The sequence below is a fragment of the Cupressus sempervirens genome, chromosome 2 (assembly GCF_028749045.1).
Source record: "Cupressus sempervirens isolate cs-2001-9-10 chromosome 2, ASM2874904v1, whole genome shotgun sequence".
NCBI classification, from domain to species: domain Eukaryota; kingdom Viridiplantae; phylum Streptophyta; class Pinopsida; order Cupressales; family Cupressaceae; genus Cupressus; species Cupressus sempervirens.
In genome coordinates, this window is record NC_143119.1 from 334376793 (window position 1) to 334392028 (window position 15236).

Genomic DNA, 15236 nt, shown 5'->3' on the forward strand with positions numbered 1-15236 from the left:
AATGATGATGAAGTGGATCAACCTGAGAGTTTAGAATGGGCAGAATAAGGGAATAAGAAACAAAAGATGGTGGAAATTCCACAAAAGGCTCAACAAAAAGCCTTGCAAATCTTGCCCAGTGGTAGCCAATATTTTGATGATGTTAGAAGGAGATATCTGATACCTCAGGGCTTTGAGGATGATCAAAGAGCTAAGAAGCTACAACTACAAGCTCAGATGAGTGATGATCGAATCATAGAAGCAAATGAGTTTATGAGTGATGACAATTTCATCAAGACTAAAGAATTTAAAAGATTCTTGCTCAAGTTTTAAAAAAATGAAATGGTTTTGCAAATGAAGCTAGGTGACTCTGATGAGGTGGTTGTTGAGTTAGTTAAGAAGCTACATGAGTATAACCCTGCTAGTGAAACCCTCACTATGGAAGAGGTGAGAGATCTAGTGAGAAGAATGACATGATTATCTTCCTAGGATGGGATATCAATTCCTCTTTTCTACTAGACCAGATGAGAAGACAAGACAAGTCTATTTCATTTGAACATGAAAATCAACTTGGAGAATTGAGAGGGTCAACCTATAATATTGATGCTCAAACAATGGCAATATGGAGTTTATCTCCAGAGGATCAAAAGCCTACCCCAAGGGGGAGTGTGATAGTTTGGAATGTGCACTCCACCTCCAACAGCTGGATATATGGGATGCAAACATCTATGGCATCGATTGATGTCCTTCAAGCATAGTTGGAGGGAGCCTATGAGTGGTACATCAAGACTAGGAGGCACTATGAGGAAGAAATGAAGAAGACTTATGTCTTGGAGTAGAAAACCCTCAAGTTGGAAAATGAGGTACCAACATTAAGGAATACTATTAGATTAGCTATAGACGTGAAAGACCAAGACATCTAGACAAAGGGCCCAGCAACTGAGATAGAAGGTACATTAGGTCAAGCCATGGAAGTAGATGAAGAAGATCTGGAATCAAACAAGAAGATTGAAATCAAAACAATCGAGAATTTGATGATTCATAAGATAAAAGCATTGAAACTGGTCTCACGAAATGTGCATAGAAACTATCTTGTGTTGCAGGGAGCAGAGTACATATATTCAGAGGCAATTGCCCTGTTATCTCCTCTCTTTACCACACGAGGTCCTTATACTCCATTCTTTGATTGTTTGGTACCTTTGTTGGCACACAAGAAAGATCTACCGAAGGTAACTATTTTAAATACCAAAAAAATGATAAATAAAGTAAGAGATTTGAATGGTTTCTTTTGTGGAAAATTGCAATTGATCTAGAATAAAATGAAAGAAATTGCCACAAGAACACCCAATTTTATGCCTACAATTTTTGAAAGTGATGGAAAAGTTAAGGACTGGGTGGAACGGTCAACATCTTTTGATATTATTTTAAACCATCTTAGATTCCTAACATGCTATAATGATGAGGTAGGTGTAGTAGTGGTTTATGACTTGATTGACATGCTCTACAAGTTAGAATCAGATTTATGTCAAAGATATCTGTAGAGGTTAAGGCAAAAACAAATGCCAAGTGGAACAAATGCCTCAAAAAATTAGATGCAGTTAGAGACGCCACCTAGCTTGATATAACACAAACATAGCCATTTGGGAAGTCATTGCAGATATAAAGGCCCTACCATCCAGGGAGAGTGACTAGGCAATGCAAGCATGCAGTTAGATGCATTTAGAGGAAAAATTGATAAAGATAAGGCACAGTAAGTGAGAGGAGCTTGAAGACCAACATAAAGATTCTCAAGACACCTGCTGAAAGCGCAAATTGCCACTTTTGCAACTGTATCTAGAATTTTGATCCAAGTACAAAGAATGTTTGTAGTGTAACAATGTAAAATATCTTTGTATCCTACCTCTAGTAGTTTTTTGACATCTGTCCTTCCGTCTAAAGCTTGTTACAATCCTTCCTATCAAAGGATTTCCAAGATGTGGAGTTGAGGTCCAAAGTCTATACAATTTTTAGTGTTTATGCTACTCTTACAGCCAGTCCAATTAATTTTTGTGTCAACTTTGTGTTGTATTCATTTTGCAAAATTTGAGAATATAAGTGAATGTTGAATGATATTTTTGTCATATCTTGAGTTATATTTGAGTATTATACCAATATTATATGGATTTTCAAGGAAGATTAATACAAGGTAAGGTTTTACAATAACTGTGTCTCTAAATTTTTGTCTCCATTTCTATGTGTCTATTATTTTGAGATTGAAATGAATACGGTTATTTCATTTGAATGCAACTTGGATGGGTTGTATTTCTTTTCATTGATTTCTTTTAATTCAAGGAGTTAAGTAAATGGTTTCATTGAATTAATAGGGTTTCTAGATGTATGGGAGGGATATTCATAAGAATGAAATTTAGGGGTAATTGCTAATAAAATTAATTGTAAGGCAATTTATTAGGTCAAAGTTTTACTGGGTAGACTCTGTGTAATAATGGATAAGGCACTGATCATCAATTCAGATGCAAATTGAAGAATTCATATGGTTGCACAAAGCATAAATTATAAATCAAATTAGTTTTACTTTTTCGTATGACCAAACAAACTACTAGTCATTGCTTATTTGTAATAATTCCCTCTGAATTATCAGTTAGCTATTGTAATCAAGGAGTCTTTGCAAATCTAAGAAGACGTGTTGACCATTTTTGCTATAGGGGATAGATATGAAGAAAAGAATATCAGTGAGCACATGTTTGAAGAAAGAATCATAAGACCAGTCACATTCCCATCCCTAAGGTGCACCTGCCTAGGCCTTGCATAGCCTAAAGTGTAGAGAATCCGTATGATTCTGTTAATGTTGGTCCAAATCTGAAGAGAATTTAGTAGAATATAGGAAGTAGCTAACCCTTAGATTGAGTCTTATCTTCTGCATCCTGGTATTGGGTTTTAGATCAACTTGGTAGTTTGAAAAGACCAACACTTTAGGATCCTAACAATGAGGACCTAAGCTATTCAACTAGTGCACACCATTTAGTAAGATCAACTCTCCATTACCATTCCTTGAGCTTGATTCAACATTTCCACTTCTTCACATAAGACTACAACCAACCCCAACAAGTCAAATGACACTCCAAATGGAGGAATGATCATCTAAGAAGGCATTTGGATCTCCTTCAAGGTCCACAACCACAACCAAATTTGAAACCCTAATCAAGTTCCAAAACTCATGCAAGATTATAGAAAAATGCTTGTAATAGGGCTACAAGCAATTAGCCCTCCAAATGAGGAAAATCCCAAATAGTTTGAAAAACTCCTTAACAAGGGGGTGAACTAACCCCTACTCTTAATAACCTTTTCAGAGATCTTAAGGATTATGGTGTTCTTGATTCTCCAACTAGTCTATACAGTGCGACCATAATTTTAGCCAAAAAAGAAGGATTCTCAAGACCTTAAACTAGTTTGAAAAAGAATGAAGTACTAACCGTCATGTAGCCTTCACTGATGCCTCCTATAGAGTTTGGGGCTTCTCCACATGTGCTTTTGTCTTCCACAAAATTTTATTGAAGCAAACTATGCCTTCAATCCCACTTATCAACTTTGCATTTGACTGTAATCCCTAGTCATGCATCATTGGCTCGCCTAGGGCATCACCATGAAAATGCTTGTCTTGCTTCCCAAGGCCCCTCCTTCTCTATACAATATGTACAAGGAGTCATCTCCCAAATCTCAAGAGGTTGTACAAATGCTACGACTGGAGAGGGAGTTATAACTTCATTTTGCTCAAGCACTTGTTTTAGAACAACAGGGTAATAGAAGACAAAACAATTTATTCAAGCAACTAAAACCTCACAAAAACACAAACTAAAACTATAAATAATCACAAATCATACTCCTTTAACACTTTCCAACACTATATATCCAAATTCAAATCATTCAAATGCCAAGATCCTCAAAAGCATAAAATTGTAACTAATTAACTTGCTAACTATTTGTACACACCAGAATTTCTCAAACTTCCAACCCTGTCAAAAGGTCAAGGATGACCTTATAAACCCATCCCAACTCCTATCCTAACTATTTCAAACAGTTATTTACTCCTAACTACAAAGTTTCTCAAACACAACAAAAAGTTGTCAATATTGTCAATGACAACATTGATAATTTTTGAGCAATTTTTACATCTTTGAGCGTTTGATCTTCAAACTTGTTCCAAATTTACAAAAACTTGCCAAAAGCATTAAATGGATGAAAAACATGTAAGAAGGTCCTAAAACCACTTATTTGACCATTCTACCCTACTAAACACAAAGATTCTTAATTTGACCTCATTGAGCAACTATGAGCAACTTAGGCCTCATTAAGCTTTCACACCATAACTCACCGCAACCTAGGATTAGGTTAGTCCTATTATTTACCTAGTGCTATGGATATGACGACTACAAGAAAAAATATCCTAGGATCCCTAGGTCTTCAACAAGCCTACCTAGGCGCCCTTGCACCATACTCCCCAACAAAAGAAAACTATGTCACTTCTATGGACAATAAGTCTTAGGGGATGCTTGTCTTGTTGAAATCTTCCTCAATGACCCACATTTCTTTAGAATTAGGCTTTCCCTTCCTCTTGATGAGGTGCTCCATGCACACTTGGTGCCTGGTGGCCTTCTTAACTTTGGAATCCAACACTTGCTCAACTTCCAACTTGTTTGATGCACGTACTACTGTAGGCTCCAGATCACTACTAACCCCATGAATGCTTTGAGGCAATTTACCCTTGAATTCAACAAAATCTTTCACATTGAAAATAGGAGAGATGCCCAAATCTAATGGAAAATCAATTTTATAGGCATTGGCTCCATATTTGGCTATGACTTTGCAAGGTCCCACTTTTTTCATTTGTAGCTTGGTTGGCATACCTTTTTGCAATCCGGACTTGTTCAAATGCACCATAACATAGTCACCAATAGTAAACTAATGTCTTTCCTTCTTTCATCCACCCTGGCTTTCAATTTTTTTTGTATTATCTTGGAAAGTCTTCTTGACTTGTTCTTGGATTTCTTTCATGGTTTGGGAAAAATCTTCAGCATGTCCATTTTTATGCTCCATTCCTCCAAGATCCCTCAATTCACATACACCCCTTGGATGCATTCCATACACAATTTCAAAAGGGCTTATGCTCGTGGTCCTATTCCTATTGTCATTGCAAGCATACTCGACTTGGGGAATGATAACATCCCATGTTTTCCCATACTCCTTAGGCATCTTAAGAGATTACCTAACACCCTATTAACCACCTCAGTTTAGCCATTAGTTTGAGGATGGCACGCTGAACCAAATGACAAGTTTGTACCAAGTTTGCTCCACAAAGTCTTCCAAAAGTGATTGATGAACTTGACATCCCTATCTGAAACTATTCTTAATAGAAGTCCATGAATATGTACGACCTCCTTAAAGCATAAGTATGCAATGTGGCTAGCATCATTGGTAGTCTTACATGGAATGAAGTGCCCCATCTTAGTGAATTTGTCAACAACTACATAGATACAATCATAACCCTATTCTGACTTGGGTAGACCTACTATGAAGTCCATGCTCATACACTCCCATGGCCTATTTGGGACTGATAAGGGCTGATAAAGACCTGCATTATTCATTCCACCTTTAGCTTTCATACATACCATGCACTGATCTACATACCTAGTTACATCTCTAATTAGTTTAGGCCAATAATAGAACCTTTGAACTAGTTCTAGGATTTTGCTCACACCAAAGTGTCAACTTAGGCTTCTATTGTGCTTCTCCTATATTAGGTTATCCCTTATTGAACCCCTTGGTACACACAACTAGTTCCCCTTAAATAGCACCCCATCCTATAAGGTAAATTTAGGGAACTTACTATAAAAATGGTTCTCAAAATTAGAACATACCTTAAAAGCCTCTGCAAAATCTTCATCCTCCTTATAGAGACTCTTTAAGCTCTCTATCCCAATGCTATACAACTAAACTTCTTGGACTATTAATAATCTCCTGCTCAATGCATCTGCCACCTTGTTCATCCACCCTTTTGTATGCATGATTATGAAGGTGAAAGCTTGCAAGTACTCCATCCACTTCAAGTTTCTATTGCTTAACTTTTCTTGAGTGTTGATATAACTGAGAGCTTGATTGTCAGTAAATGCAACAAGTTCCTTGGGCAATAGGCAGTGTCTCCACTTCCTAAGAGACTGAACTGGGGCATAGAATTATAGATCATACGAATAATACTTATTTTTGGCCTCATTAAGCTTTTCACTAAAGAAGGCTAATGGCCTACCTTCTTGACTTAACACTCCCCCTACTACTAGGCCACTTGCATCACACTCTATAGTGAAAAGTTTCTCAAAACTAGAAAGTTGCAAAATAGGTTGGGTACCTACTTATATCTTTAGCATCTTAAATGATTTCTCATCTTCTAATGTCCATCTATAATTAGTCTTGACCCTACCCTTTATGGTATCTAGAAAAGGTGCACATATGCCACTAAAGTTCCTAATGAACTTCCTATATAATTGAGCTAGACCATGAAAGCTTCTTAACTCAGTAGATGTAGTAGGTGGTGGTCAGTTGAGGATAATAAAAAGCTTCTCTTGATCCATCTTCAAGGATCCCTTAGACACCACAAAGCCCAATTACATAAGCTCTTGCTTGAAGAAGTCACACTTCTTAAGATTTTTAGCAAGCTTCTCCTCATGAAGTCTTTGCAATACTTCTTCCACATGCTTGATGTGCTCCTCCTTTGTCTTGCTGAAGATAAGTATATTATCTAGATATACAACCACAAACCTTCTAGTGAAGTCTTTAAGCACTTCATTCACGAGCCTCATGAATGTGCTAGGAGCATTAGAGAGACCAAATGGAATCACAATCCATTCATAAAACTCATATATTGTCTTGAATGTTGTCTTCCATTCATCTTGATAGGCCAACACTAGGGCAAATAATTAAGAAATAATTAACAATTTATAATGAAATTCAGCTTGGTCTATTCGTGTCAATCCGAGAGCATAAGTTTGTGAAAGGTGTCCGAGCAATATGCCATCAAGGGATGTTGGTTATGAGATGAGGGATTATGAATGCATCTAGAATACACAAGAATAAATCTACAGCAAACTAAAATAATTATGGCGACAGGAACTATCACTTCCAAGTGACATGAACTATAATTTTTTGGCAATAACAATTTCAATAGATCTACTAATCTAAAAACAAAACTCTCAAATACAAATCAAACTCATCTACAGACCATAAACGTGCACAAGATATGGATGGTTAATCTGAAAAAATAATTCCTTAATGCACAATTCTTTCTCTTCTAATTCTGTGATTAAAATTCTACATGAAATACAATACAAAAATGTGACAAGAACTACAGTATAGAAATTAAGATAGATTATAATAGAAATCAAATTTGAAAGCCATATCAACTAGATCTGCAACATTGAAATAAACATAGATTATTAACACTCATTGAATATAGAAATATAATATTAACTAACATAAATTATTAAACTATCAAACATAACAATATAAAACACAATAAACAAATGTCAAAACACACTAGAATAAATTATTTACAGTCTATCAGCTGCTGGAGAGTGGGTGCCCTTCCTTCCAACAGATGACAAAGATAAAGCTTACAAAACTATGATGGAAAGAATCAACACAATAATTTTATTTCTTAACAATTTGATACCAATGAATTACATTCAATGTTTACATATGCTGCTTATATTAGTGCAGCTTGTAACAAATAATTTTAAAATAAGTAATTTGTTTTTGAATGTGGCCAACAAGTTGAAAATAATTGGTTTACATAATATTATTTGTTGGCCACATAATAAAACAAATTTTTTATAACTATGGCTAGAAATAAGAAATGATGTCATAATAATCTGTACAAAATCTTGGATACCAGCCACCTATTAAAACAAATAATAATAGGATACTATAATATTTGGAGATCCTCCTCAAAGCCAATAAATGCATTCTTTTTTGTAATCCTCAATAAAGCTGTTGAAATAATTGGGTAATCAAACAACATGCATGACAATATACAAAATGTTGAAGTGGATAATCAAATAAATCTACATGGAAGATGACAGGAACAATTGTTTAGATAGCAGATTCTGGTGAAGAAGGTGATAGGAAGTTGCAGTCCCGACTAACAGGTGATAGGAAGTTGCAGTCCTGATAGATAGACAATAGGAGGTTGTTAAATAATAGGAAGATCTACAACGACGAATCAACATGCTGCAGTAGTAAAGATTAGTAAAACATAATCAATAATGAATTTTCCATATTTTAATCCCATAACAATATTAAATACTACTTAATTATACCGAACTATATGCAACATTATAATGGTAAAATGGAATGAAATGGGATACAAATGGAATAGAGAAGTATGTAGGAAAGTGCATAAGATAGATTAAAATAAAGCATTAAATAGGTTATAATTGGTTCTCATCACATGTCCCTCCTTAATCCTAATTTGGTGGTATCAACTTTCCAAGTTCAACTTTGTGAAGTACATTGCCCCTCCAATACAATCCATGAGATCCTCAATCCTAGGTATGGGAAACCTATACCTGATTGTGATCCTATTTGTTGCCCTTGAGTCCATACATAGTCTCCATTTCCCCCCCTTCTTGGATGCTAGTACAATAGGGACTCCACATGGGCTTATGCTCTTCTTGATTAGGCCTTGGTCTATCAGCTCTTGCACTTGGCTTGCCACTTCTACATTTTGGTCTAGAGTGAACTTGTATGTTGCTTCATTTGGTAAGGATGCACCAAGAACACAATGAATAAATCAATAGGTAAGAGTCCTTTTGAAATAGTTTATAGTTTTCATCCTAGAGGAGTTTTTGAGTTGAGAGAGTTGAAGAATGGAGTACAAGGAAGTGGCTATACTGAGGACTTTTCCCAATCCATGAGGGAAGTCCATGAAAGTTTAAGGAAGACACTAATTGAAAATGCTGACAAATTGAAGCAAAAGGTGGATGCCTCAAAGAGGGAGTTATAGTTTTAGATAGGGGATCTCGTGATGGTGCACCTAAACAAACAGAGATTGCCAAAAGGGATACCACACAAGCTCCAGATGAGAAGGTTAGGCCCTTGCAAAATACTTGCCAAGTATGGCAACGATACTTACAAGGTGGCACTTCCTAAAGACATTGGATTGTCCCCCATTTTTAATGTTGCAGATTTTTTTTCCTAAAAAGGACCTCTCCATGATGTTGATTAGAGTCTTCAAGAGGTCACATAAGATGTATCAAACCTATACCTAACCCCAACTCCACCTTTGCAAGTAGATAGGATACTGGATTCAAGGATCTACAAGCATACTAGGAAGAAAGACTACTTAGAACATCTTATCAAATGGCTTGGCAAGGATGATGTTGATGCTACTTGGATTAGAGAGACATACTTCAAGAGGTTGGGAATTGATTCCACCCGTACCTAATCCAAGGATGAATGAACTTCTTTTTGTTTGGGGGAGTATGATGCATGAGCACCTTAATCAAACTCCCTAGGACTAGTTCTTTGTTTTGGTTTCTAGTTGGATTTTTGACATGTATTGACTCTATCAAAGTTAGGAGTGTGAGTTTGGACCTTTCAAGGTCATCTCCTTGTTTGAGTTGTTCCTAGGTGAAGTTTTCATTTTAGTAGTTTTGGTTTGGTTGTTAAGTGTCGCTTGTGTTAGGGGTCATGGGTCTAGGACCATAAAGCTTAAGGAAGATGTAGGTTTTAACCTATCTTGTCCTCCATGATGTTTTTACATCCTATTTCATGGACTAGAAATCCTACATGATATTTGGAGCAAGAAAGAGAAAAGATGTCAATTGTGCAAAAGTTGTCAAATAGACAAGAGTGAAATTTTTTTTGAAAATTGATGTCCTAAAGGCTAAATAATTCCTAGAGATCATTAAGAGACCATAATAGATAGGTTTGGAAGCTTCCAAGTGAAGGAAAGCAAAGTTTCTCAAAGATGCAAAACATTTCCATTCAAGTTTTAAGTTTGTAGGTGTTCATTTAAGTAGGTTTTGAAATTCATTTGTAAATACACTGTGTGCTAGTCTAGTTTTGACCATTTATGCAAGAATGGCTCCCCCGTGAGTTCCTACCATGAGTTCTTAATGGACTCAGGGGAAATTGGAGTAGAGCTAGTGTACATATTGTACATAGCTTTTGGGGCCCTAGAGAATTGGTTAAGTAATTCAAATTTGTTTCCCTACGCAAGTAATTGATACTTGTTTAGGCACAATATTGGTAGGAAGGTGTTGGGGTTTGAATGTGAAGGATACTTCAAACCAAGAGTTAAAGGAGTAAGGGTGAGTGATGTCATTATATGCCAAAGGATAAGGTCTCATAATAAGTTTTGTTGAGGGAATAATTAGACCTTAGTCAACTGTATCATCTTTATTGTGAAACCCTTAATTATAGGCATAAAATTTACTTTCAGGTGTAAAGATGGCTTGGAGATCCGAGACCCACAAAATCCTTGAGTTTTTCCAAAAGGGTACTCAAATATTAAGTTTTTTTTTTCCCATATTGTTTAGAGAAAATTAGGGATAAAACCCAAAAACCCAAGTAGGAGAGCTAATTCAATTAGGCCTAATTGGTGCAACTTGGGCAGTTTTGCAAAAATCAATAGAAAACCCTTTTTTTTTGTGTCCAAAAAGGTTAGATGATGTCCAACACTTCATAAGGGAACCCCTTACTCCTCAAAGTGGCATGAATGGTGAAGAGGGATAAAAAATTGTAATCGGCAAAGTGGCTTGAAGAGGCATTGATGAGTTCAGGAAGAAAACCCATTGGTGTATCTAGGTAGGGAGTAGTTAGAGGATAGGGAAGAGATCCTCTAGGGATTAGGGTATCAAAGGAAACCCTAATAGGCTAAGAGAAAGCCTAAGCTAAGGACTAAGCATGCTACCTACCTTGTCTGACATTAGAAAATAGTTATTCCTCCTTAAGAGGATGATGGCACTTGTTATGCAGACACTTATGAATGTGGCAAGTGTTCACATGGTAGTTGCTAAATGACTCCTCTTCTCATCTCTATAAAAGAAATGCTCCTCTCTCATCCTTAAAAACACACATTCACCATGTACCTTTTTAAAGAGCCAATGACTCCATATCTCTTCTTCTTCTCTCTTTCATTCTTTAGGTTTTGCCTCATTCATATATTCACAAGGTGTTTTCTTTGCTTTCCCCTTTTGAAATCTTTGTCTCCCCTTGTTGATACATTGGTGGTTGTTGTTTCTTCCATTCTCTCTTTGGATTTGAGTTTCTAGTAACTATTTTCACATCAAACACTCTTGGATTTATTTCATTTCATTTTATTCTTAATCTTCTTACATGGTATGAGAGCTATCTAATCCTTGTTTGAGTTTGTGTGAAGGTTACCATATTGGAGGTTTCTTGTTGAGAGGAGAAGAGAATTTTAAGCTTCATTACTAACCCTTTTTTGTTGCATTTTTTTTTTAAATTCAAATCTATAAATTTTTATTTCTATTGCAATAATCCTCTTGGGATGACTTGCTGCCAGAGATTTATAGCTTGGTTCTAACAAGTTATTATCTATATATTTTCTCTTTCATTTTCTTGCAACTTTTTTAGTCTAATCCATTTTATTGCATATCACTCATTCCAGCTTCCTACAGATTAATCTATATATCTTTATAATTCTTTTTCATATTTAAATAAAAACATATAATTCTTTTGCATATTCAAATAAAAACATTTAATTTTGTTTGTAGTTTTCTTCTATACAACCAGCTATACACCACATCAGAATGGAGTGGCTGAAAGAAAGAATAGGACCATTGTTGAAATGGCAAGGAGCATGATGAAAGAGAAAAGTCTCCCAACTGAATTTTGGGAAGATGCTGTGGCAACAACAGTTTACCTAATCAATAGGTGTCCCACAAAGGCAGTATGTGACAAAATTCCAATGGAAGCATGGTCACGAGGAAGATGGACAGTTGAACACCTAAGGGTGTTTGGATGTGTTGCATATGCACATGTGCCGAAAGAGCAAAGGTAGAAATTGGATGAAAAAGGTGTGAAATGTATTTTCACAGGGTATAGCCCAGAATCTAAGGCATACAGATTGTATGACCCATTGAACAACAAGATGACTCTTTCAAGAGATGTGGAATTTCTTGAAAATCAATCTTGGTATGGTTCAATTGATGAGTCATCGAGCACTTCAAGTAAAGTGCCAATTATGAGTGAAGAAGATGCTGATGAATAGCAAGAAGGAGCAAATAGAAGAAAAGGCAAGCAACTTCAATCATTGCCGAGCTCCTCTAGGCATGACCTAGTGTCAGTGCCGAGTACCAGTGAAGACCGAGCTAGTCGGCAATGCAGCAGCAATGAAGATTCTGATCCTACACTCTCCTTCCTGTTACCAAGAAAGACCAAGAGTCTTAGGGAGATATACCAAGATGAAAGGTATGAAGATTATTATGAAAGTGTTAATTTTGCATTATTTTCTCATTGTGATCCAATATATTTTGAGGAAGCTATTAAGGAGAAGAAATGGTGTAATGCCATGGATGAGGAAATAGATGCTACAGAAAGAAATGAGACACGAGAGCTAACTAAATTGCCTCCAAAGAAGCATGTGATTGGAGTGAAATGGGTCTACAAGACCAAATGCAATGTTGAAGGCAAGATTGATAGGCATAAGGCAAGGCTGGTAGTCAAGGGCTACAAACAACAATATGGAAGAGACTATGATGAGACATATGCCCCGGTTGCAAGAATGGAAATCGTGCGTGTTGTCATAGCAATTGTAGCTCAGCACAAGTGGAAGGTATATCAAATGGATGTGAAGCTTGCCTTCCTAAATGGTGTATTGAACGAAGAAGTGTATGTGGAGTAGCCACCTGGTTATGAAGTTGCAAGTGAAGAGAACAAAGTATATAGGTTGAAGAGAGCTCTTTATGGGCTCAAGCAAGCTACACGGGCATGGTACAACAGGATTGACTCATATTTGATGAGCAATGGCTTTAGCAAAAGCAATGGTGAGCCCAATCTTTACATCAAGGCAACAGATGGTAATGTATTGATTGTTGTCTTGTATGTAGATGACTTAATTTTTACTGGAAATGATAAGGCTCTAATCAGTGAGTTTAAAGAGGCCATAAAAAGTGAATTTGAAATGACAAACCTAGGTCTCTTGAAATACTTTCTAGGCATAGATGTAAAACAAATGCATAATGGCATTTTCATCTCTCAAGAAAAATATGCAGGGCAGATCTTGGAGAGATTTAAAATGTAGAATAGTAAGGCAACCCCCACACCAACAGCAGTAGATCTGAAATTGAGCAAGGAAGACTCTAGCAAGAGAGTGGATCCAACACTATACAAGAGTATGGTTGGAAGTTTAATGTATTTGACTGCAACTCGGCCAGACCTAATGCATGCAGTAAGTCTAATTTCCAGATTTATGGAAACACCAAAGGATTCCCATTGGCAAGAGGGAAAGAGGATCCCAAGGTATGTGAAAGGTACCAAGGGATTTGAGATTTTATATACTGCAAATGATGATTTCAAGTTGGTTGGTTACACTGATAGTGATTGGGCTGGAAGTTTAGATGATAGGAAGAGCACTTTTGGATACATGTTTCATATGGGATCAAGTGCAATTTCATGGGCATCCAAGAAGCAACCTATTGTTGCTCAATCTATAGCAGAGGCTGAATACATTGCAGCAGCATGTCAAACAATTTGGCTAAGGAGGATCTTGACAGATTTGAATGAAAGGCAAGAGGATGGAACCACAATTTATTGTGACAACATCTCATCAATCACATTGTCCAAGAATCCAGTCTTCCATGGGAGAAGCAAACATATAGAGATCAAATATCACTTCATCAGAGAGTTGGTGGAGAATGGGGATATCAAGATGGATTTTTGCAGGTCTGGGCAATAGCTAGCAGACATATTTACTAAGCCTTTAGGCATTGGAATCTTTGTACACCTAAGAGAGTGTCTTGGTGCAGTTAATGTGGATCAGTTGTGATCCTTGTTTTATTTGGCTCAGGACAAAGGGGGAGTGTTGGAATATTTATTACGGCAGCGTATGTTTCTCCCTATAGCCAAACGCTCACCTACCCCCCTGACGTCCAGAACAGATAGAAACATTAATACGAGTAGGTGAGATTTTTCAAATCAGAAGAGGGGGAAAATGAAATGTGACAAAAGGAATGATTATTCATTCATTTAGACAGATCAAGTAGATTAGAGAGAAGTTGCAGAGCTGAGCAGAGAAGGAAGAAGGAAAGAAGTTTGTGCCTGCAGTTGCACGTGTTTCCCCTGTTCACTCTATAAGTTTGTTGTTGTTTAGATTTGTCCTGTTGAAGCAGTGATTGCTCCAAGCACCATTGTATGCAGCCATTAGAGTTGCAGGTTTATAAGTTTATTGAAGTTTGAAGTATTATCAGTTTAGGGTTATTTTAGGATTTTCTGGTTGAAGCTGAATGCTCCCAGATTTTGTAATAGTTTAATGAAAGATTGAATAGAAAGCAAGCAGGCATACTTGAATCTATCTTCCTCTTCTATTCATTACATTTGACAAGTTTGTTTGAAAGGTTAAAGCTTTGGGTTTCTGGTTTTAATGGTGAAAGCATTCATGTTGAATTTCTCTAAGTTATAATATTTTCAGTTTGAAACAAAACACTCGGCATCCTCTTTGTTGTTAATATTTTCTAAGTTTTAAATCTTAGTTGGAGCCGAGTTCACTCGGCATCCACTGGTGCTGAGCATTTCATTGTGGCCGAGCATTGCCTTTCATGTGCCGAGCTAACTCCTCACCTATTTTCTGTCTGTCACTCGACACCTATTTTCTTACTGGCACTTGGCACCTTCATGTGCTGAGCAAATATTTAAGTGCCGAGCAAAGTTTTTTGAGTTAGGGTTGTGAGATTTAAATATTTTAACTTATATTTCTCACACTCTATTCGTGCACGATTCACATTTCAAACCTTCCTTTCACCTTCCTTTCAAGTTTATTTAGTTGCCCATCTTGTTTAGTCCAATGCCTTGGACACCCTCAGATAGCTTGTTCCTTACTTTGCAACATGAATTTGTTTTTGATTACTTCTGTTCATCCCTCTGAAATTATGTACATGTGCACTCACTCATTCTGCAATCAACCAACCTTCTGGCGATTTCTGCACCCTACGATTTCTTGGTATAAGTGCTGCAATTTTAAAATTTAT

General features: G+C 36.6%; 1 pseudogene; it reads left to right on the forward strand.

Moving 5' to 3' along the window:
- The first annotated feature begins 947 nt into the window (after positions 1–947).
- LOC149572473 (choline-phosphate cytidylyltransferase 2-like) overlaps positions 948–15236 on the forward strand; it is a 52865-nt pseudogene continuing 38576 nt past the window's right edge.